Below are 23,737 nucleotides of genomic sequence, written 5' to 3'. Positions count from 1 at the left end.
GATTAGCGCGAACAAACAAACAAAATCTTCGTCATTATATTAATATTACTTAAGCATATAAATACAGCTATAATAACAATAGTTGTAGTTGTACAGACAACTTAGCCCGGCTACTCACGTACCTGCCACAGGGGCAATATTGGAACAATCTCGGTTGGTCGGAGCAATTTCATCTGTTCTCTAAATTGCCAATAATAAGTTGGTACAATACCAATAATCATGTAGATTGTATTTGAATTATAATATTCTTAACTGCAGCCTCTATACAAAATTTAACTGTATCTAATGTTTATGTTTCTCTCGCGGCTCGATAATGTATAAAATGATATGCCTTTGATCATCGGATTTTCTATTTTAGTAACATCGCTGTAGTGCCAACGAAGTGTTGTTTATGGCTTAGGATATCTAGACTAGGTGTTTATAGTCTATACCTAATAAAAGATTTGGTGTTCAACGCGCGAAATTCATGAGTAATAAAATATATTTTTTGTACAGACAGTAATTTTAAAAGTAAGCTAATAAAATTGTAATGACGATGGTCACTATGGGATTACCTATATTAGATTTGGAGCTATTTGAACAATACTGCCATATGCATATAATATTTAGGTACAAAGTTAATAATATGTTAATAATTTTTTTTTTATACCACAACCGACAAAGGAGCGGGCGGTGTACCGATGAAAATGATCACCGCCGCCCATGAACAATTGCAACGTTAGGTAACTTTGCGATTGTTTTGCCGGCTTTTGAGAGACGCGTTGACTCTTTTTTTGAAGGCATCCATATCATAGGTAGATGGAAACACCGAAGATGGCAAGCAGTTCCACAATTTTGTTGTTCGGTAGCAGAAAAATTTAAGAAATTAATGTCTTATATTTCGTGATCGTCACCTCTTACTTATCTTACATGTGCAAATGTTAAATTATATTTAAGTTAATCACGTCACGTAGTTTTATAAAGCAATATACCAGAACATCTTTCTATTTCACTAATAATAATTATAACTCTACTAAAATAACTCTAAAAAAATGTGTGCGTGTACCAGTGTATACACGTAAGAAGTGAAACTTCTTTATGACCTTATTTTTCAAAAAATAATTTACTATATGCAACTTTACAGAAATACGTTGAATCACGCGTGGTAGGGATAAGAAAAAGATGGCACGTAACGGAAAAATGTCACGCGTAACGAAAAAATGTTACACTAAATTTTTTTCCAACCCCGATAAAGAAGTTTCACTTCAATAAAATAACTCTCTACTGAAATATTGAACAATAAACTAATAAGATTGAATTTCTTAACTCCCCGTCAGCAATTATCACATACTTTTTATTCATACACAGGAAAATATAACAGAAACTATAACTACTAAATATTTCTCGTATTTCTATGACAGGTAAAATACCCAGATATATCGAAAGCGAGTAAATATGAAGTTTTTGAGTGAACGAGAAGTAATATGCAGGTTTATTTTCCTCACATCGCTCGCAATAAGAATATGGCGCGTTGGATGTCGGTTTGTAATAAATCGTTACGATATATTTGTCGTGTAGCAGTATTGAAAATTGCATTTGATAGTGACAGTTTGAATATAGAGCGTTGGATGCGCCATAATAATATGCCGGTTTGTACAAAATCGTTACGATAGATTTGTCGTGAAATAAAGTATTGAGAATTGTGTTTGATAGTCATGGCAGTTTGAATATAGAGCGTTGGATGTGCCACTTGTCGGTTTGTAATAAATCGTTACGATATTATATTTCTCGTGTTTATCGAAAATTGCATTTGATAGTCATGAAAGATGTGCTTGAGTATTTTAAGTTTTTGACTTTTTAATCATATATATTAGACATGATTCTTGTAGCCATTTTACGGCATGATATTTGTATACAATGTTCCATACCATATATTGTAGGTACATTTGTTTTAAAAGATCTGAGAGAAATATTGCAGTTATTTATTGTGCTATAAAACTGAATGTAACATATTTATATCTGAACAATATAATGCATATAACACAACAATTTATTATCGTTTTGAGATAGTTTAAAACAGATCATGGGATATAAAGATTTTATGAAAACTCTAATAAAAATCAACCCTTTCAATATTGAAAGAGGGAACTATGCGTAACCTTGCTCTTTACTTTGAACTTTCTCATAATTTACTTTTACTACTTTTTCAATATACAGATTATTAGTAAACATTAACCAACGACATACAAATATAATGACGATAATTTAACTATTTTAAATATTATTTAACTTGATAAATTGTCCCTTTATCACATTCTAAAGAAATAATTATGGTTACAAAAATACACATTTTATTGTAGGTACGTTTACATCTGAAATTTTTTTTAATGACATCATGTGTTTTCTAACATTTATAAAATACTAGAGGTCCGCCCCGGCTTCGCCCGTGGTACATATTTCGCAATAAAAGGTAGCCTATGTCCTTTCTCGGGTATCAAAATATCTCCATACCAAATTACATGCAAATTCGTTCAGTAGTTTAGGCGTGATTGAGTAACAGACGGACAGACAGAATTACTTTCGCATTTATAATATTAGTATGGATTAACTACTCCTTTAATTTGTCTCTATATAGACCAATATACTGCAGAAACTAAATGCGAATTTCAACTATTTAATTGCTTTTGTTTCTATTGTTTTCCAGTTATAATCCAATACGGGAGTTTCCTTTGTGACTATCCGTTAGATAACTATCTATTATATAATATAGGTACTAGATTTCCCGCCCGCTTTATCTTAAACTTACCTGAAACATAATATTTTTAAATATAAAACCCTCCTCTTGAATCAGAAAGAAAGAAAGAAAGAAACATTTATTTGACTCCACAAGATACAATGAACAGAATACAATTTAAATTAATTATGTAAACACAGAAAACAACTAATTTGAAACAAAGAAAACAAAGAATTTAGTCTATCTTTGAAAAAAACACCATCAAAATCTATTTCGGAAATCGACTTTGTCTTACACTATGTAGTGAGTAGCTGCCCCAGCATACGTTGTTCTGCCCTTGCCCCTTTTTCGTGTTTTCTCTCCATAAGAACCTTCCTCGTGCCTTAACTAAAACGTTAAAAGAAGCCGAATTGATCGTTCTCGAGTTGTACGTTTAGCAACACATTTGTCTTTTATTTTTATTGTATAGATTATCTATTTGGTTTCTCGGATCAACAAAGGTTCGGGGTGGAATTATTTGCGCAATCAATAAAAACATTCAGAGTAATTGTTTCGGAAAAATTGGGCAAACCTTTATTAATACACTATGTAGAGACTGATCGTGTATTATATTAACTAGCTTTTCACTCGCGGCTTCGCCTGCTTTGTCTAAAACCTAATTAATTATATACCTTCCTCTTGAATCACTCTATGTATTTAAAAAAAAATTCAGAAGTTTAAATATTTAAGCATACATAGGGATACAGAGACTCAGAAAGCGACTTTGTTTTATGCTATGTACCTAGTGATAAGGGTTATAACACCGAGTGAAGCCAGTCTTGGTCAATAGTTTATTATCATGAATGATTCAAAGGTAATATACCTTTGAATGTATATGAGTCGGACAGATTATTAAATATGTATGTGTTATAATTACAACCTTCAGGATGTCATCTCGCTGTTAGATGTAATAACGTCACATTGAAATATTTATTATTATTACTGAAATATTTATTTATATCTTTATCGTATAGTATAAACGGATTATACGATACGGCTTTTGTAGTATCAATTCTTTGAAACGGTTTTGACGGAGTTTTTTCAAAACACACATAAAATGATTACTTATTACATACTTACACATTATAATATCACATCATGATAAAATTTAAGGAAATAAATTAATGCAATGAACAAATGATACGATAAAGAACCTTACCATTTCTCAAAGACAAACTATTTTTCTTACATTTTCGTGTTAAACTGTTCTGTCTTTGTCTATTAAGTTTTTAATTAATTCCCAGAACAGACATCCTTCTGCAGTTTATACGTTCATTAAACATTCAACCTTAATTAAGGATTATGTAGAAAAAGCTATTTTCAACCGACTGTGAAAAATGCTTATTGATCAACATGATATAATTATTCTATATACATAACCGGGATGAATTCTAATATAATATAATATGACACTGGCATAATATAGCTTCTTGCTATAATTTTTAAAATCGATTCAGTTGTTTTAAATTAAACGATAAAAAAACAAACAACAACAACTTACCTTTACATCATATGCATATCGATAAATCTTCGATAAATAGATGTTATGAGAGACTGAGTAGACTGTGCCCCGCGGTTTTACCCGTCAAGCTCCGCTCCTGTTGGTCTTGGTTGTCTGTTGATCTAAATAAAGCCTATTTAATTTAGCCTTCCTTGATAAATGTGCTATTAACACCGAAATAATTTTTCAAATCAGTCTAGTAGTTCCTGAGATTAGCGCGATCAAACAAACAAACAAACTCTTCAGCTTTATAATATTAAGTATAGATAAATCATTAGCATTTACATGTATCGTACTGCCTCAAAAAAAGGCGTAAAGAAATATTTGAATTTATTAAAGCAACGTAAAATCAAAACAATAATATTTTACAATTTTGGAGATGTACATTTAACAGTGTAGCCAATTACTCGAGTATATTGCTGCAATAAATCTCAGGTTAATTGAGATAAGTTAAACAATAAATTAGTTCGCTTTTAGCGCTTCAAGCGCTGCAATATGATGTGATTTACTGACACAGATTGTGTCCATTTTGTGTCCGTTTTGAAGGACCATTTTTTGTGAAGAAGCAATGTAGCGCTTTATCTTTAGTTATATTAAAAGTTTAAATGACGGTGCCCCGCGGTGTGTCCCTTCAGACACATAAAACTGAAAGAATAGAATAAATTCGATTGCTCTGGCGGGTCACGAGTGGCTGAGTTGGTAAGGCATCCGCCCCGGAATGGCGCGAAGGATGCGGGTTCGAGTCCCGCCTCGTGATCGAATTTTTTCTATTCTTTATAAATTTATATTTAGTTTAAATGACTCCAATTCGATGTACAATAGGGATAGCGCTAGATGAGCTATACAGCGTTGTTACACATCGTTTCCCGAACTAGATAAAGTACTGCTTTAAGACGGAGGCAGTTACCTAAACACAAAATAGGAGACGTTCTATATAGCGCCATCACTTTTCCACACTGGAAATAATACTGCTATAAGACATGGTACGGGGTGGTACGGGGGCAGTTCAACACAATATACGGAACCCATTGTTTCCTCGTTAAGTTAACAATATTAACCGGCTATCTAATGCCACAAAGGCCCTCTATCACCTGAAACAAAACCCAATTACGATGGATGTGTTTGCTCCGATATTCGATTGCCAATAGCCATGAACGTTTTATTTATTTTGCGTTTCTGTAGCGTGGTCCTTTTTGAGTGGACTCAGAAAGGTTCGAACGTTATGAATTGTATGTGTACGTGTGTAATATCAAATATGTATGTATAGTTTTAAAATAAATTACAAATGACGTTTGTAAGTAATATAAAGAAGTGGACAAAACTTTAATATTTTTAAGCTATTGCATAGCTTCTATCGCGGGCCTTGAGCGCGGGGACCGAATCCAGAAATTTAGTAACGAAAACCCTCACGCTCCCCACTCCGATGGGCGCGGAGGTGTGGCTTGAAGGCATAGCATGCAAAAGCTTTACCGCGGCAGTCCCCGAGTGCCACACGTCTTTTTTTTAATTAATCAACTTCTGCACTATACTCTGAAAGTCAACTCAAAAGGTATTTTACCTTAATTTAAGTAATATTTATTCCACCATAAAACATGTTTAATTTTATATAAAGTTTGGCTTATCAAAGTTGTAATTTCTACTAATTATTCTTCACTAAAACTTCAGTATGCGCATAACAATGTTTGTGTAATAAAGTTAAAATTTAAAAGGAATAGTTACTCACGTTTCGTGCATTAAAGTTTTTCCAACTCGACTTTCTTGTTTGATAATATTCACTTGAGCTTGCAACTTAGCCTCGAAGGCTTTAAGGCTTAAAAGTCGATGTGTTCCTTTACAATGCATGTAGTCATGTATTTCTATACGGTAGTTATTTCTTTACTACTGCTGTAGCATATGAACAGTAAATAAATAAACCGATACTTGTTTGTTACATTCGGTTTTATCACTACATACCTAGTATAAAACAAAGTCGCTTTTTCTGTCCCTATGTCCCTATGTACCTATGCTTAAATCTTTAAAACTACGTAACGGATTTTGCTGCGGTTTTTAGACAGAGTGATTCAAGAGGAAGGTTTCAGTAAATTATAATATAATTTACTAGCAGTCCGCCCCGGCTTACACCGGCTTACGGCGTACATATTTCGCATTAAAAGGTAGCCTATGTCCTTTCTCGGGTATCAAAATATCTCCATACCAAATTTCATGCAAATTGGTTCAGTAGTTTAGGCGTGATTGAGTAACAGACAGACAGACAGAGTTACTTTCGCATTTATAATATTAAGTAGGGATTAGCGGGCCTTGCCGCGGGCGGAAAGCTAGTAGATTACAAAAATTATATTATTGTTATTACTTAATACTTATTATGGACAAGGAAGTCATTACAATAATAGGTGTTTATAGTCTATACCTAATAAAAGATTTGGTGTTCAACGCGCGAAATTCATGAGTAATAAAATATATTTTTTGTACAGACAGTAATTTTAAAAGTAAGCTAATAAAATTGTAATGACGATGGTCACTATGGGATTACCTATATTAGATTTGGAGCTATTTGAACAATACTGCCATATGCATATAATATTTAGGTACAAAGTTAATAATATGTTAATAATTTTTTTTTTATACCACAACCGACAAAGGAGCGGGCGGTGTACCGATGAAAATGATCACCGCCGCCCATGAACAATTGCAACGTTAGGTAACTTTGCGATTGTTTTGCCGGCTTTTGAGAGACGCGTTGACTCTTTTTTTGAAGGCATCCATATCATAGGTAGATGGAAACACCGAAGATGGCAAGCAGTTCCACAATTTTGTTGTTCGGTAGCAGAAAAATTTAAGAAATTAATGTCTTATATTTCGTGATCGTCACCTCTTACTTATCTTACATGTGCAAATGTTAAATTATATTTAAGTTAATCACGTCACGTAGTTTTATAAAGCAATATACCAGAACATCTTTCTATTTCACTAATAATAATTATAACTCTACTAAAATAACTCTAAAAAAATGTGTGCGTGTACCAGTGTATACACGTAAGAAGTGAAACTTCTTTATGACCTTATTTTTCAAAAAATAATTTACTATATGCAACTTTACAGAAATACGTTGAATCACGCGTGGTAGGGATAAGAAAAAGATGGCACGTAACGGAAAAATGTCACGCGTAACGAAAAAATGTTACACTAAATTTTTTTCCAACCCCGATAAAGAAGTTTCACTTCAATAAAATAACTCTCTACTGAAATATTGAACAATAAACTAATAAGATTGAATTTCTTAACTCCCCGTCAGCAATTATCACATACTTTTTATTCATACACAGGAAAATATAACAGAAACTATAACTACTAAATATTTCTCGTATTTCTATGACAGGTAAAATACCCAGATATATCGAAAGCGAGTAAATATGAAGTTTTTGAGTGAACGAGAAGTAATATGCAGGTTTATTTTCCTCACATCGCTCGCAATAAGAATATGGCGCGTTGGATGTCGGTTTGTAATAAATCGTTACGATATATTTGTCGTGTAGCAGTATTGAAAATTGCATTTGATAGTGACAGTTTGAATATAGAGCGTTGGATGCGCCATAATAATATGCCGGTTTGTACAAAATCGTTACGATAGATTTGTCGTGAAATAAAGTATTGAGAATTGTGTTTGATAGTCATGGCAGTTTGAATATAGAGCGTTGGATGTGCCACTTGTCGGTTTGTAATAAATCGTTACGATATTATATTTCTCGTGTTTATCGAAAATTGCATTTGATAGTCATGAAAGATGTGCTTGAGTATTTTAAGTTTTTGACTTTTTAATCATATATATTAGACATGATTCTTGTAGCCATTTTACGGCATGATATTTGTATACAATGTTCCATACCATATATTGTAGGTACATTTGTTTTAAAAGATCTGAGAGAAATATTGCAGTTATTTATTGTGCTATAAAACTGAATGTAACATATTTATATCTGAACAATATAATGCATATAACACAACAATTTATTATCGTTTTGAGATAGTTTAAAACAGATCATGGGATATAAAGATTTTATGAAAACTCTAATAAAAATCAACCCTTTCAATATTGAAAGAGGGAACTATGCGTAACCTTGCTCTTTACTTTGAACTTTCTCATAATTTACTTTTACTACTTTTTCAATATACAGATTATTAGTAAACATTAACCAACGACATACAAATATAATGACGATAATTTAACTATTTTAAATATTATTTAACTTGATAAATTGTCCCTTTATCACATTCTAAAGAAATAATTATGGTTACAAAAATACACATTTTATTGTAGGTACGTTTACATCTGAAATTTTTTTTAATGACATCATGTGTTTTCTAACATTTATAAAATACTAGAGGTCCGCCCCGGCTTCGCCCGTGGTACATATTTCGCAATAAAAGGTAGCCTATGTCCTTTCTCGGGTATCAAAATATCTCCATACCAAATTACATGCAAATTCGTTCAGTAGTTTAGGCGTGATTGAGTAACAGACGGACAGACAGAATTACTTTCGCATTTATAATATTAGTATGGATTAACTACTCCTTTAATTTGTCTCTATATAGACCAATATACTGCAGAAACTAAATGCGAATTTCAACTATTTAATTGCTTTTGTTTCTATTGTTTTCCAGTTATAATCCAATACGGGAGTTTCCTTTGTGACTATCCGTTAGATAACTATCTATTATATAATATAGGTACTAGATTTCCCGCCCGCTTTATCTTAAACTTACCTGAAACATAATATTTTTAAATATAAAACCCTCCTCTTGAATCAGAAAGAAAGAAAGAAAGAAACATTTATTTGACTCCACAAGATACAATGAACAGAATACAATTTAAATTAATTATGTAAACACAGAAAACAACTAATTTGAAACAAAGAAAACAAAGAATTTAGTCTATCTTTGAAAAAAACACCATCAAAATCTATTTCGGAAATCGACTTTGTCTTACACTATGTAGTGAGTAGCTGCCCCAGCATACGTTGTTCTGCCCTTGCCCCTTTTTCGTGTTTTCTCTCCATAAGAACCTTCCTCGTGCCTTAACTAAAACGTTAAAAGAAGCCGAATTGATCGTTCTCGAGTTGTACGTTTAGCAACACATTTGTCTTTTATTTTTATTGTATAGATTATCTATTTGGTTTCTCGGATCAACAAAGGTTCGGGGTGGAATTATTTGCGCAATCAATAAAAACATTCAGAGTAATTGTTTCGGAAAAATTGGGCAAACCTTTATTAATACACTATGTAGAGACTGATCGTGTATTATATTAACTAGCTTTTCACTCGCGGCTTCGCCTGCTTTGTCTAAAACCTAATTAATTATATACCTTCCTCTTGAATCACTCTATGTATTTAAAAAAAAATTCAGAAGTTTAAATATTTAAGCATACATAGGGATACAGAGACTCAGAAAGCGACTTTGTTTTATGCTATGTACCTAGTGATAAGGGTTATAACACCGAGTGAAGCCAGTCTTGGTCAATAGTTTATTATCATGAATGATTCAAAGGTAATATACCTTTGAATGTATATGAGTCGGACAGATTATTAAATATGTATGTGTTATAATTACAACCTTCAGGATGTCATCTCGCTGTTAGATGTAATAACGTCACATTGAAATATTTATTATTATTACTGAAATATTTATTTATATCTTTATCGTATAGTATAAACGGATTATACGATACGGCTTTTGTAGTATCAATTCTTTGAAACGGTTTTGACGGAGTTTTTTCAAAACACACATAAAATGATTACTTATTACATACTTACACATTATAATATCACATCATGATAAAATTTAAGGAAATAAATTAATGCAATGAACAAATGATACGATAAAGAACCTTACCATTTCTCAAAGACAAACTATTTTTCTTACATTTTCGTGTTAAACTGTTCTGTCTTTGTCTATTAAGTTTTTAATTAATTCCCAGAACAGACATCCTTCTGCAGTTTATACGTTCATTAAACATTCAACCTTAATTAAGGATTATGTAGAAAAAGCTATTTTCAACCGACTGTGAAAAATGCTTATTGATCAACATGATATAATTATTCTATATACATAACCGGGATGAATTCTAATATAATATAATATGACACTGGCATAATATAGCTTCTTGCTATAATTTTTAAAATCGATTCAGTTGTTTTAAATTAAACGATAAAAAAACAAACAACAACAACTTACCTTTACATCATATGCATATCGATAAATCTTCGATAAATAGATGTTATGAGAGACTGAGTAGACTGTGCCCCGCGGTTTTACCCGTCAAGCTCCGCTCCTGTTGGTCTTGGTTGTCTGTTGATCTAAATAAAGCCTATTTAATTTAGCCTTCCTTGATAAATGTGCTATTAACACCGAAATAATTTTTCAAATCAGTCTAGTAGTTCCTGAGATTAGCGCGATCAAACAAACAAACAAACTCTTCAGCTTTATAATATTAAGTATAGATAAATCATTAGCATTTACATGTATCGTACTGCCTCAAAAAAAGGCGTAAAGAAATATTTGAATTTATTAAAGCAACGTAAAATCAAAACAATAATATTTTACAATTTTGGAGATGTACATTTAACAGTGTAGCCAATTACTCGAGTATATTGCTGCAATAAATCTCAGGTTAATTGAGATAAGTTAAACAATAAATTAGTTCGCTTTTAGCGCTTCAAGCGCTGCAATATGATGTGATTTACTGACACAGATTGTGTCCATTTTGTGTCCGTTTTGAAGGACCATTTTTTGTGAAGAAGCAATGTAGCGCTTTATCTTTAGTTATATTAAAAGTTTAAATGACGGTGCCCCGCGGTGTGTCCCTTCAGACACATAAAACTGAAAGAATAGAATAAATTCGATTGCTCTGGCGGGTCACGAGTGGCTGAGTTGGTAAGGCATCCGCCCCGGAATGGCGCGAAGGATGCGGGTTCGAGTCCCGCCTCGTGATCGAATTTTTTCTATTCTTTATAAATTTATATTTAGTTTAAATGACTCCAATTCGATGTACAATAGGGATAGCGCTAGATGAGCTATACAGCGTTGTTACACATCGTTTCCCGAACTAGATAAAGTACTGCTTTAAGACGGAGGCAGTTACCTAAACACAAAATAGGAGACGTTCTATATAGCGCCATCACTTTTCCACACTGGAAATAATACTGCTATAAGACATGGTACGGGGTGGTACGGGGGCAGTTCAACACAATATACGGAACCCATTGTTTCCTCGTTAAGTTAACAATATTAACCGGCTATCTAATGCCACAAAGGCCCTCTATCACCTGAAACAAAACCCAATTACGATGGATGTGTTTGCTCCGATATTCGATTGCCAATAGCCATGAACGTTTTATTTATTTTGCGTTTCTGTAGCGTGGTCCTTTTTGAGTGGACTCAGAAAGGTTCGAACGTTATGAATTGTATGTGTACGTGTGTAATATCAAATATGTATGTATAGTTTTAAAATAAATTACAAATGACGTTTGTAAGTAATATAAAGAAGTGGACAAAACTTTAATATTTTTAAGCTATTGCATAGCTTCTATCGCGGGCCTTGAGCGCGGGGACCGAATCCAGAAATTTAGTAACGAAAACCCTCACGCTCCCCACTCCGATGGGCGCGGAGGTGTGGCTTGAAGGCATAGCATGCAAAAGCTTTACCGCGGCAGTCCCCGAGTGCCACACGTCTTTTTTTTAATTAATCAACTTCTGCACTATACTCTGAAAGTCAACTCAAAAGGTATTTTACCTTAATTTAAGTAATATTTATTCCACCATAAAACATGTTTAATTTTATATAAAGTTTGGCTTATCAAAGTTGTAATTTCTACTAATTATTCTTCACTAAAACTTCAGTATGCGCATTACAATGTTTGAGTAATAAAGTTAAAATTTAAAAGGAATAGTTACTCACGTTTCGTGCATTAAAGTTTTTCCAACTCGACTTTCTTGTTTGATAATATTCACTTGAGCTTGCAACTTAGCCTCGAAGGCTTTAAGGCTTAAAAGTCGATGTGTTCCTTTACAATGCATGTAGTCATGTATTTCTATACGGTAGTTATTTCTTTACTACTGCTGTAGCATATGAACAGTAAATAAATAAACCGATACTTGTTTGTTACATTCGGTTTTATCACTACATACCTAGTATAAAACAAAGTCGCTTTTTCTGTCCCTATGTCCCTATGTACCTATGCTTAAATCTTTAAAACTACGTAACGGATTTTGCTGCGGTTTTTAGACAGAGTGATTCAAGAGGAAGGTTTCAGTAAATTATAATATAATTTACTAGCAGTCCGCCCCGGCTTACACCGGCTTACGGCGTACATATTTCGCATTAAAAGGTAGCCTATGTCCTTTCTCGGGTATCAAAATATCTCCATACCAAATTTCATGCAAATTGGTTCAGTAGTTTAGGCGTGATTGAGTAACAGACAGACAGACAGAGTTACTTTCGCATTTATAATATTAAGTAGGGATTAGCGGGCCTTGCCGCGGGCGGAAAGCTAGTAGATTACAAAAATTATATTATTGTTATTACTTAATACTTATTATGGACAAGGAAGTCATTACAATAATAATAACATAAACAAATAATTATGTTAAATAATTCGCTCTTATCTTGTAAATTTTAAAATAATTTAATTTGACAAAAACACCCATTTAACATAAAAAGGTAAGTCTATAAATTACGCTTACCTTTGATGCTCTTAATTAAATTTAGTAGTCTTGAAATTCCTTCCTAAAAACTTCTGTAATTTTGTCAAAGATGTTTCTGTACCCTTATTTTAAACAACACAATTGTCACATAAGATTATAAAATTAGGAGGGATTTTTAATAAATAGATTTAGAGTAGCTTGGCCACATTAAGTATTTTTCTTTGGCTCTATAGCGTAGTTTGTTGTATTTTCAACTTTAGATTTTTATAAGTATGTAGGTTTAGTAGTATATTATCTGTGGACTGTGATATAAGACTTAACAGTGAAAATGCTACTAATATTAGGTATAAATGCGCAAGTTTGTGAGGATGTGTATGTGTGGGTTTGTTACTCTTTCACGCAAATACTACTGAACCGATTACAATGAAATTTAGCACATATACAGAGGGTAACTTGGATTAAAACATAGGATAGGTTTTATTCCGGAAATCCCACGGGAACGGGAACTACGCGGGTTTTTCTTTGAAAACGCGGGCGAAGTCACGGGCGGAAAGCTAGTAATATGTAATAGTATCGAAGATATAACTTAGAAATAAGAAACTATATTATAAGAAGAGTCACTCATTCTATTTGTATATCTTTCCAATCAAAACTTTTAATTGGTTGGAAATCTATAAAAATAACGAACAGTTTATTATACAATATACCTACAGCGTTCGCGCTAATTTTACGACTTATCTTTAACACTAGGTTTAACGATTTTCGAAGCAATTAATTTTAATCACGTATCTAACTATAATAATATTGTTCTAGATAGTAATAGTTTTAACGATAACAATTTTTTTATGATTTTATGTAGGTATTAAGTATGCTGTTCACGCATGTGAAATAGGTCTTAAAACACAGTGAGACACAAAAGTGTGATGATCAAGCAACAATCAACACTATCACAGCAACAACAATTTCAACTACAGCTGCAACAGCCGCAATAGCAGAAGTAACATGCGTTATGCGTAACAGTAACCGATGCAACAGCTGCAACAATAACAGCAAGCCATTTTATTCTCACTACAGAGAGACAGTTCCTAACAAACAATAATCACGTAGAATCAAAGACACGACTATTAAGATAAACTTATTTTTAAGTGCATTCCAACTTATATGTAATGTTAATCATAAAGTTATTTCACTGCGCTAAGTAAACGAATAAGTTCATCTTGAAAGATAAGATTCCTTCTATCTTTTATTTTCCTTCTCATTTACAAGAATATAACTTCAATGCATTTTACAGTGCATAGAATCAACATTTTGATAACTTAGGCTTCATAAAAAAAAAATTAATACAATAATAATTTAGAAATTAATATATCCCAATACTATTATTAAGCTGAAGAGTGTTTGTTTGCTCGATAGCGCTCATGACTAGAACCTCGGGTCCGATTTGAAAAATTATTTTACTGTTGGATAGTCCATTTATCGAGGAAGGCTATAGACTATATTATACTTATCATCACGCTAAGACTATTTAGAACAGAGAAATGCGAATAAACCACGTGGCACAGCTATTAAATAATATAATTAATACCTCATGTTTATAATCCGATGAAGTATTTAATTTATCAAAGTAAAATTCTCGCTTAAATCAAACACAAATAGAATATAATTATTCCAATATAACTGAAACTTTTACATCATCTAAGTAATTACTTTACTTACTAATTACTTAGTAATTTACTTAGCACATCGTCTGCACTGGAAACTTAAAGAACACATGTTAGTGAACTTAGCAGATCAAAAAAAAAATGTGAGTTCTTATCGCGTGCAGTTGAGTTCTACAGTTCCTGATACTTTTTAGAAATAGTTCTGGCGTTTTTACCTTTACAAACGACATTTGAAAAAACCCGACTTGGACCCGGCTTAACGTGATGCTAAGACGTAATGCTACGACGTGATGCTACGACGTGATGCTACGACGTGATGCTACGGAGTGATGCTACGCTGTGATGCTACGGCGTGATGCTACAGCGTAATGCTACGGCATGTGTTACGGTGTGATGCTACGGCGTGATGCTACGGTGTGATGCTACGGTGTGATGCTACGGCATGATGCTACGGCATGATGCTACGGCGTGATGCTACGGCATGATGCTACGGCATGATGCTACGGCGTGATGCTACGGCGTGATGCTACGGCGTAATGCTACGGCGCGATGCTACGGCATGATGCTACGGCATGATGCTACGGCATGAAGCTACGGCATGATGCTATGGCATGGTGCTACGGCGTGATGAAATATGACAAATAAATTTTCTAGTGTTTCATTTTACGCGAGTATTTCTAAAAAGTATCAGGAACTGTAGAACTCAACTGCACGCGATAAGAACTCACATTTTTTTTTTGATCTGCTAAAAATGATCTGCTACGGGAAGTTGGCAGATTATTTTTTCAAATGTCGTTTTTTAAGGTAAAAACGCCAGAACTATTTCTAAAAAGTATCAGGAACTGTAGAACTCAACTGCACGCGATAAGAACTCACATTTTTTTGATCTGCTAAAAATTATCTACTACGGGAAGTTGGCAGATCATTTTTTCAAATGTCGTTTTTTAAGGTAAAAACACCAGAACTATTTCTAAAAAGTATCAGGAACTGTAGAACTCAACTGCACGCGATAAGAACTCACATTTTTTTTTTGATCTGCTAAAAATGATCTGCTACGGGAAGTTGGCAGATCATTTTTTCAAATGTCGTTTTTTAAGGTAAAAACGCCAGAACTATTTCTAAAAAGTATCAGGAACTGTAGAACTCAACTGCACGCGATAATGCCGGGTCCAGACTGGTGAAACGTAACATGCAATGTAACATGCAATGAAAGAATTCACCGTCCACATTGCTGCAATGTATCATGAAAGGTAACACACTTTGTAACAATTTCTCATAGTTTGGACGTCTTGCGCGCGCGAATTGTGCATTACACGCGCATGCTACGAGCATTACAAGCCGCGCGCGGAGCGATCCGAAATTTGTCGGTTTTTCGACGAACACAAAGGGGCGCGTAGTGTGCGCGGAGCAGCCAATGTGGACGGTCGTTTGAGAACGCAACGAACATGGAGGACGAGACTGCGTGGAATGAGCAAAAGAAAGGGTCTTCGGCGTGTTTTCATGAGTTGATGTATTATTAATAATGAAGTACTGATAATCGTCATAGCAAGAACGTGGTCTTCGGACTCCATGCTTCGTGTGATCTACCGGTTTGACGCGCACGAAAAAAACGTGTATCGAAGGGCCGTGTTCGCGGCAGAATGGCGGAAACAGACGAACGCGGGATGTTCGTAGTGAATGCGCGTTATGAGCGCGCTATGCGTCCACACCAGCAGCGAACATGCAATGAAAGGCAGAATGTTACATTGCATGTTACGTTTCACCAGTCTGGACCCGGCATAAGAACTCACATTTTTTTTTTGATCTGCTAAAAATGATCTGCTAAGTTCACTAACATAAAGAACACTGATAAATATATTCTTTAACTTTATTTTATACATAAGTACGTGCGTATTAAACAAAGTTAGAGACTAAAAATACATATAATTTTAAATGCAAATTTTTTATGTATAGTAGGTATATATTATGTATCACTGTGTCAAAGCTCATCGATTTGTTTGTAAAATTTTAATTTAACAGTTACTTCCTTGTATTTAAAACCAAGCATCTTTTGTACTAGTATATTCGTCATTATAATATAATCCTTATTATAAAAATTGATCCACTAAAACGTTCAACATTGTCAAATATTTCCTCGAAATATTCTATTCCAAGGATGACAACACTGTACCATTTTATAAAATTAATAATGTAATATTCTAAGAAACATCCACTAACTATAATATTTTAATCTCGTCTCAAATAATATTCGGTTCAATTACTCAGATATCGTTGTAACTTCGCTCTCGGCAGATTAAAATGAAAAACAAATAAATTTCTAAGAAATTAACTTTATTCGGAGGTTAATAAATGCCGAGATCGTAATCCGGGCACAAAAAATAATTTATACTTATATTCGCTGAACTTTTCTTGTAGCATCTGTTGCTTCGGGCGTTGTTTGGTCCAAGATTTGAATTAAAATGAATGCTTTGATATCAATACTTAGTGTTATAAATTTATTGTGTTAATCCAGAATTTAATCTCTTACCAAACTTTAACAAACATGATATATACGTACAATATCCATTTTTACAAAGAAAATATGACTAGCTTTCCTCCCGCAGCTTCGCCTGCACTGTCAATGTAATTTTTTATTTGAATGAGATGTTTGGCCGCAGTACTTCTCTATCCTCCTAATTGTCTCTAGTCGCAAAAATCATATCATAAATTCGCTCCATTGCGACGTATAACTAACCAAGAAACTTTCGCATTTTACATCGTATTACGGATGAGTAGAAAATAAGAAAGAAAGAAAGAAAGAAAGAAAAAACATTTAACATTTAATAAGATAAGTAGGACAGTAATAATCGCGTATTCCTATATTTGTACCACTTCAATAATAGGCATGGAACTGATCCCGACTAGCGGGCAATTTACGACTCCATAAAGTTAGATTTTATGCGCCACCAGTCAAAGGGTTGACTTCAGCTATGTTATAAATAAGTACTAATTTATACTACAGACTAGCGACCCGCCCCGGCTTCGCACGGGTGCAATGCTGATACTAAATACACTACAGAAAAACTGTGAACGTTCGCGTTGTATATAAAAACATAGCGGCCCGCTCCGACTTCGTATAGATAGCCTGGCGGCCGGCCGGTACCGCCGCAAACGCTACGTCCCGCAATTTTTAAATCTGTAATATCTTCGAAAATATTCACTTAAATCATACGGTGTAAAGGGCCATATAGATCTATATTAAACGAACAATGTATTCAAGGTATTTAATTGGTTAAGGATTAATGCTGTATTGGTTAAAATCGCATCGAAAATTAGCCATTATTTTTCGTAAAAAGTAAATGACAAAAAAATGTTATTGTGAGTTATCCATAAGAGATAGACATATACCATCGCGGACTTTTCTATAGACCTTTTCAATGTGTATAATACTTAGTACATTATTTTGATAAAACTCGTAGGGTTCAGCCTGCGTTTGCAATGTAAGCGGAAAAAATGTAATTTTTTACGACATCACTTTAGAAACCTCAAAAATAACAGTACTTCTCCACTATTTAATGGATGTTATTATACATATAAACCTTCCTCTTGAATCACTCTATCTATTAAAAAAAACCGCATCAAAATCCGTTGCGTAGTTTCAAAGATTTAAGCGTACAAAGGGACATAGGGACATAAGGACATAGGGACATAGGGACAGGGAAATCGACTTTGTTTTATACTATGTAGTGATGATGTACTCAATTATATATTTAAATTATTGTTTTACTGCGTCTTACTTGTGTAATGTGATTACGTTAGATTGATTTAAATAATTGTAACCTGTCGTAACTTTACTCTTTCCGAGATGAAATTTTGTAAATTCTGTTCAAAATTCGTTTGACAAATTCACAACAAGCGAATTAATTCCGCTCCATCGCTCGCTGATGATTGAAAGGCTTCAAACGCAGCCGGGTACAGATGTGATAATATTATCATGTTATATTGGGGATAATTTTATTAATAAATTAGGGTTTTGGCGACTAATTTTCAATAGACATGACATATTTCCCCTTATTTTTATTTATACCTCCTATTTAAATCTTTTCGTGTTTGTTCTTACAAAGAGTCTATTTCATCACTACATGACGTATGAATATGAAAATTAATCGAAATCTGTTCAGTAATTTTGGTGTCAAGTCTGGTGAACAGACAAGGATGTTTTCGTATTCGTACAGACATAACGCAGAGCCATCTACTACCTACATTAATTTAATAATATACTAGCTTTCCATCCGCAGCTTCGCCCGCACAGTCAAAGAAAAACCCGCATAGTTCCCGTTCCCGTGGGATTTCCTGGATAAAACCTATCCTATTTTCCGGGGTAAAAAGTAGCCTATGTCCTTTCTCGGGTATCAAAATATCTCTATACCAAATTTCATTCAAATTGGTTCAGTAGTTAAGGAGTGATTGAGTAACAGACAGAGTTACTTTCGCATTTATAATATTAACTAGCTGTTGCCCGCGACTTCGTCCGCGAATACGGAGGACATCGAAAATCTGAGGAAAACATGAGTGAATTTGATTTAAATTCTACATTACTTAGTAATTCAAATAATAATCTAAATTAAATGTAGATTAACAGTTTGAGCGCATCATTATATAATATGTACCTAAGTATTAAATTACGTTATAGTTTACATAGTAATTTTACTAAAAACACGATGACTTTCTTTCGCGCTCGGTACAACAAACTAAGCATGTTTGTGGTACGTGGCCCGCGTCACTCGACCCCCCGTGAGTTCCCCTCCGTTACTATGCGAAAATACATTCGTCGCCCTACTGTAGGAAAAATTGTAATATTTTAAATTCGAGAAATATTGATTTCTTGTATTCGACTATTCGTTGTAGTCGAATACAAAATATATTTGAAGAAACTTAGGTTGGCCTTCAGGCAAAAGGGATCCTATCAAATGATAAACTTGACCTTGTATCTTAAAAGTAAGCATGAAAGGATCCTCTGATAATTGTTGAGCACCAAAGGATCATTTAAAACGCACTACTATAAGAGCGAATATTGTCTAAGAACTGTTTAGATTGCACATGTTCCTCTAAAAGTAGTGATTTCAAAGGTTCTGGTATATCTTCAAACGAAAGCCGACTCCTTACTCCTCTTTAAAGCATTACAAAAAGAACATACTGCGTTAATATCGCCTATACAGAAGATGATCTGTAATCAATTGTGAGGTTATAAGCAAACCCACTTTTATATTTGTCGGACCACACCACCGAACTCGTAGATTGATCTTCTATGTTTACCTCTAAGTCATTAAGACTGTCGAAATCTGTCTACAGTAAGACGGGCCTCTCGCTATTCGTCCGTTTCAAGAGACCAAATAGTTTCAATTCTTAATCTTTCATTAAACAAACTTATTAATCGTACTTGTCTCAAATAATCTTGTCTCAAATAATGGTAATATTCGCGTCCCTACTCTAGTCATTGCTTATGCTCATGTTCATCTTCAAGAGATCAAATAATGTTATGGTGCACCCTATCATTTGTCAAACGGTCTTCATATTGAGTAAAAGTTTCAGATTATCGAGATAAAATATGCCATTTGCGTTCAGCTGTGAGACGTTATACCCTCTCAATGAAGGTTTCGGTCTCACAGGCAATTCTCGTTGTGGAGCGGTTTCAGGTTCTCGGCATAACACATGTTGTTTTCGGTCAATAGTAAGCCACCTCTAACGATCCTTGAGAACTCTTATTTCTCATTTTCTTAGCTTTGCTCGAATTTCGATATAAAGATTTTTTAGGTAGCACTGATGCGAGTGAATAAAAATTAAGTTAAAACGGACTGAGAGTGTTATAATCATCAATCATCATCATCATCAATACATATAATAAAATTGTGGAAAAACGATGTCTGTACAATGAAAATATGTAGAAAAAAATTAGCAGGTGTTATTATTAAATCGATCTTGAACCCAAAACTGTAGTTAAAAATTTTTTTGTCTGTTTGTCTGTATGTTTGTGCACGCTAATCTCAGAAACGGCTCATCCGATTTAGATGCGGTTTTCACTAATGTATTGTGGTAATCTTCATTTAACATTTAGTGTTTATTTTATATCAATCGGTTCATAAATAAAAAAGTTTATGACAATTTATAAGTAATCACGGCGAACATTTGCTAAGGCATTCTATTTTACACTGTACAGTGTACGATAAAACGTAATTTATCTGTTATATGTACGCTACAGTTATTCCTTTACATGTCCAGGTGATCATATCAAAATTCCCCAAGGGTTTGGGGGTAAGCTGAGGTAGTAGGGGGGGGGGCGGGGTCAAATTAACATTATGGTTACTTCTAATAGGTAAATTTTCCACATAAAATGTCCTTTAAATTATGTCGTATTATATTTTTAACCCCCGACGCAAAAAGACGGGTGTTATGTGTTTGACTGCTAAGTATTTCTGTGTGTGTGTGTGTCTGTCTATGGCACCGTAGCTGGCTAACAGGTAAACCGAATTAGATGCGGCTTTTTTTTTGTTAGGCAGCATATTTTCCGACGCTGGTTCTTAGATAAATTGTATCAAAATCGGTTCATCCAATTATTATACCTACATAGGGGTAAAAGTGAAAAATGAAAAAAATGATATAATAATTTATTTTTAAAGATCGTCGGGAAGTTTATGAAATTATTTATTCCTTTTTCTATACACTTTTCTTCGTCTAAACGGTTTAGTTACGTGCTCCCTCTCTCTCTCTCTTCAGCCTTTAGTTACGTGCGTGAGACAGGAAACATCTAATTTGGATTTGTTGCTGGATTTGATAAAAATTGAGTATCGATTAAGCTGATCAGTGGCTACACCATACATTATTAAAAACATCCATTTAAGAAAGGAAGGAAATAGAATTTGCTCCTCTCCCCCCCTGGTTCCTAAAAAATAATATGACATAATTTAAAAGAAATTTTACGTAGAATTAGTTAGGCATTTCTTTTTTGATTTTCGATATTATATACTAATCATAATTTTTAATTACAATATTATGTAGTAACTATTTGGTATAGGTTAGGCATTTCATTTCTTGATTTTCTTTAATAAGTTGGTACGTAAGTTTTTTAGCTCAGTTTAGTAAGAAATTTTAATAACAATTCTTTTAATTATTTATGGTAGTACGTATTTACTCAATAATTGTATGTTAAGTAGTAATTCAGCATGGGCGTAGCCACGGTGGGGCTGGGTGGGGCGCTTACCCTGGCTTTGATCTGGTAGGTACCAATTGTGAAGGGGAGTGGGCGTGGGCGTTGGCGTGGGCCTGGGAGTGAACGTGGGAGTGGAAGCATGAAAATAAAAACAATTATTGTTGCCCCACCCTGAGCCCATGGTCATAGGTCCCATAGTCACTATTCCACGCGGACGAAGTCGCGGGCACAGCTAGTAGACAAATATAATCAGAAAGCTTTGAACTCCTAAGCTCAACCATAAAAGATAGACATTTATGATGTCGGGAGATATTTTTTATATAATATGGAGAACATTTCTTTCATACTTGATTTCTGTGTAGCTTTAACCATTAAGGTTACACACGCGACGAAAGCTTAAAAATGGAGTTACTGCTCTGCTCACGAATATGAAAAATAATTGAACCAAGTTTCGTTTAAATCCGTCGAGTAGTTTTTGTTTTTATAACACAGACAGACAGACAAAAATTTTTGGCGTCAGTGTCGATCCCTAATCACCTCGTGATAGTTATTTAGGAAATATATTTCATGTACAGAATTGACTTCTACAGATTTAATATAAGTATATAAGTATACATATATTTAGATTCCAATTTCCATGTAACGTTAAATTCGACTATACAATAACTAACAGACAACTCAGGTTACTCTCGTTTCCGTAAGTTGAGGCGGCTACATATTCGGTCCTCATAACATCACTTTTTGTGAACGAAACGACAGCGCGGTTTAATTCGATGCCAATACCATCAGAAAAAAGGAAATATTTTTAATAGAGAAAAATATTATGATTTACACTATTAATACTATTTTAACGTTAACACAAAATATAAGACTGTGAGTGTGTAAAAATAAATCCAGCTAGTTTCACATCAAACTTATGTTTTTAATTAGGTATACGACATGAAAATATATTAATTACCAAGCAATAATCATACAGGTAAATACTGAACAAAAGTATTAACAGTCAAAGTATATTTTTACTTACAGCATGTAAATGATGAAGGAATAATAATAATTATTTTCAACGAACTAACCTTTTTGTATTATTGTTTATAAATATAAATTCATAAACAATAAATTTATAAAGAATAGAAAAAATTCGACCACTAAAGAATGCTGGTTCGAGTCCCGCCTCGTTATCCAATTTTTAAAACACGAAGATTTTTAAAAATGTAACCAATGAACACAATCAATATTAGATTAACTGTAATGGTGTCTAGTTTGACTTAAAATAATAAAGATCTACCCTCACTTTTAAAAATGTAGTATATTCACACGAATTATAAGCGCACCTTATAGGGAAGGGAAGATATGGGTTAAAGAGTTAAATAAATAAATAACATAATTATATTTAAATTATTAATTTTTAACATTGTGTTCAGTAGTGTTAACATGTAAATTGATTTGATTTCTACGATATCTCATAGATGGCGCTGTTTCAAATTTGTATACTAATAAATTCATTAAACTGATTCTCTGCCCAAATTACGTAAATGACATAGTTTTTATTGTGTAAAGCTAGATAATAGCATAGCTTACCCGAAACCAACATTTAAACATGAGTCTTTAGATTGTACGCTGTCGTAATACACGGAATACGTAAGAAAAAAAAAGGTTCACAGCTCCTCCCCCGGAGGTGATAGCATGATAATATGTTTAAAAAAGCCTCACCCGACCTGTTAGTAATATTCATGCAAAATTTGAAGTCAATCTATGCAGTACTTTTCGAGATTAGCCTGGACAAACATACAGACAAACAGACAAACAGACAAACAGACAAACAGACAAAAATTCTAAAAACTATGTTTTTGGCTTCTATATCGATTTTATGTATTCTTTTAAAAAAATATTCAATGTACAGTTTTGACTTTCCTACGATTTTATTATATGTATAGATAAT

The 23,737-nt window shown here is 33.6% G+C and overlaps 1 protein-coding gene across 2 annotated transcripts in view; it reads left to right on the top strand.

The window, feature by feature from the left end:
• The window catches only part of LOC149480807 (potassium voltage-gated channel protein Shaw-like), a 178,748-nt gene that overhangs the window by 91,386 nt on the left and 63,625 nt on the right, over nucleotides 1-23,737 (top strand). The window lies entirely within an intron of this gene.

The sequence above is a fragment of the Colias philodice genome, chromosome 17, assembly GCF_061535455.1.
Source record: "Colias philodice isolate Cphi_HAF_F1 chromosome 17, ilColPhil1 Martin Lab GWU primary, whole genome shotgun sequence".
In the NCBI taxonomy this organism is placed as follows: Eukaryota; Metazoa; Arthropoda; class Insecta; order Lepidoptera; family Pieridae; genus Colias; species Colias philodice.
The sequence above is the reverse complement of the archived record's forward strand: the minus strand, read 5'-3'. Positions and strand labels throughout refer to the sequence as shown.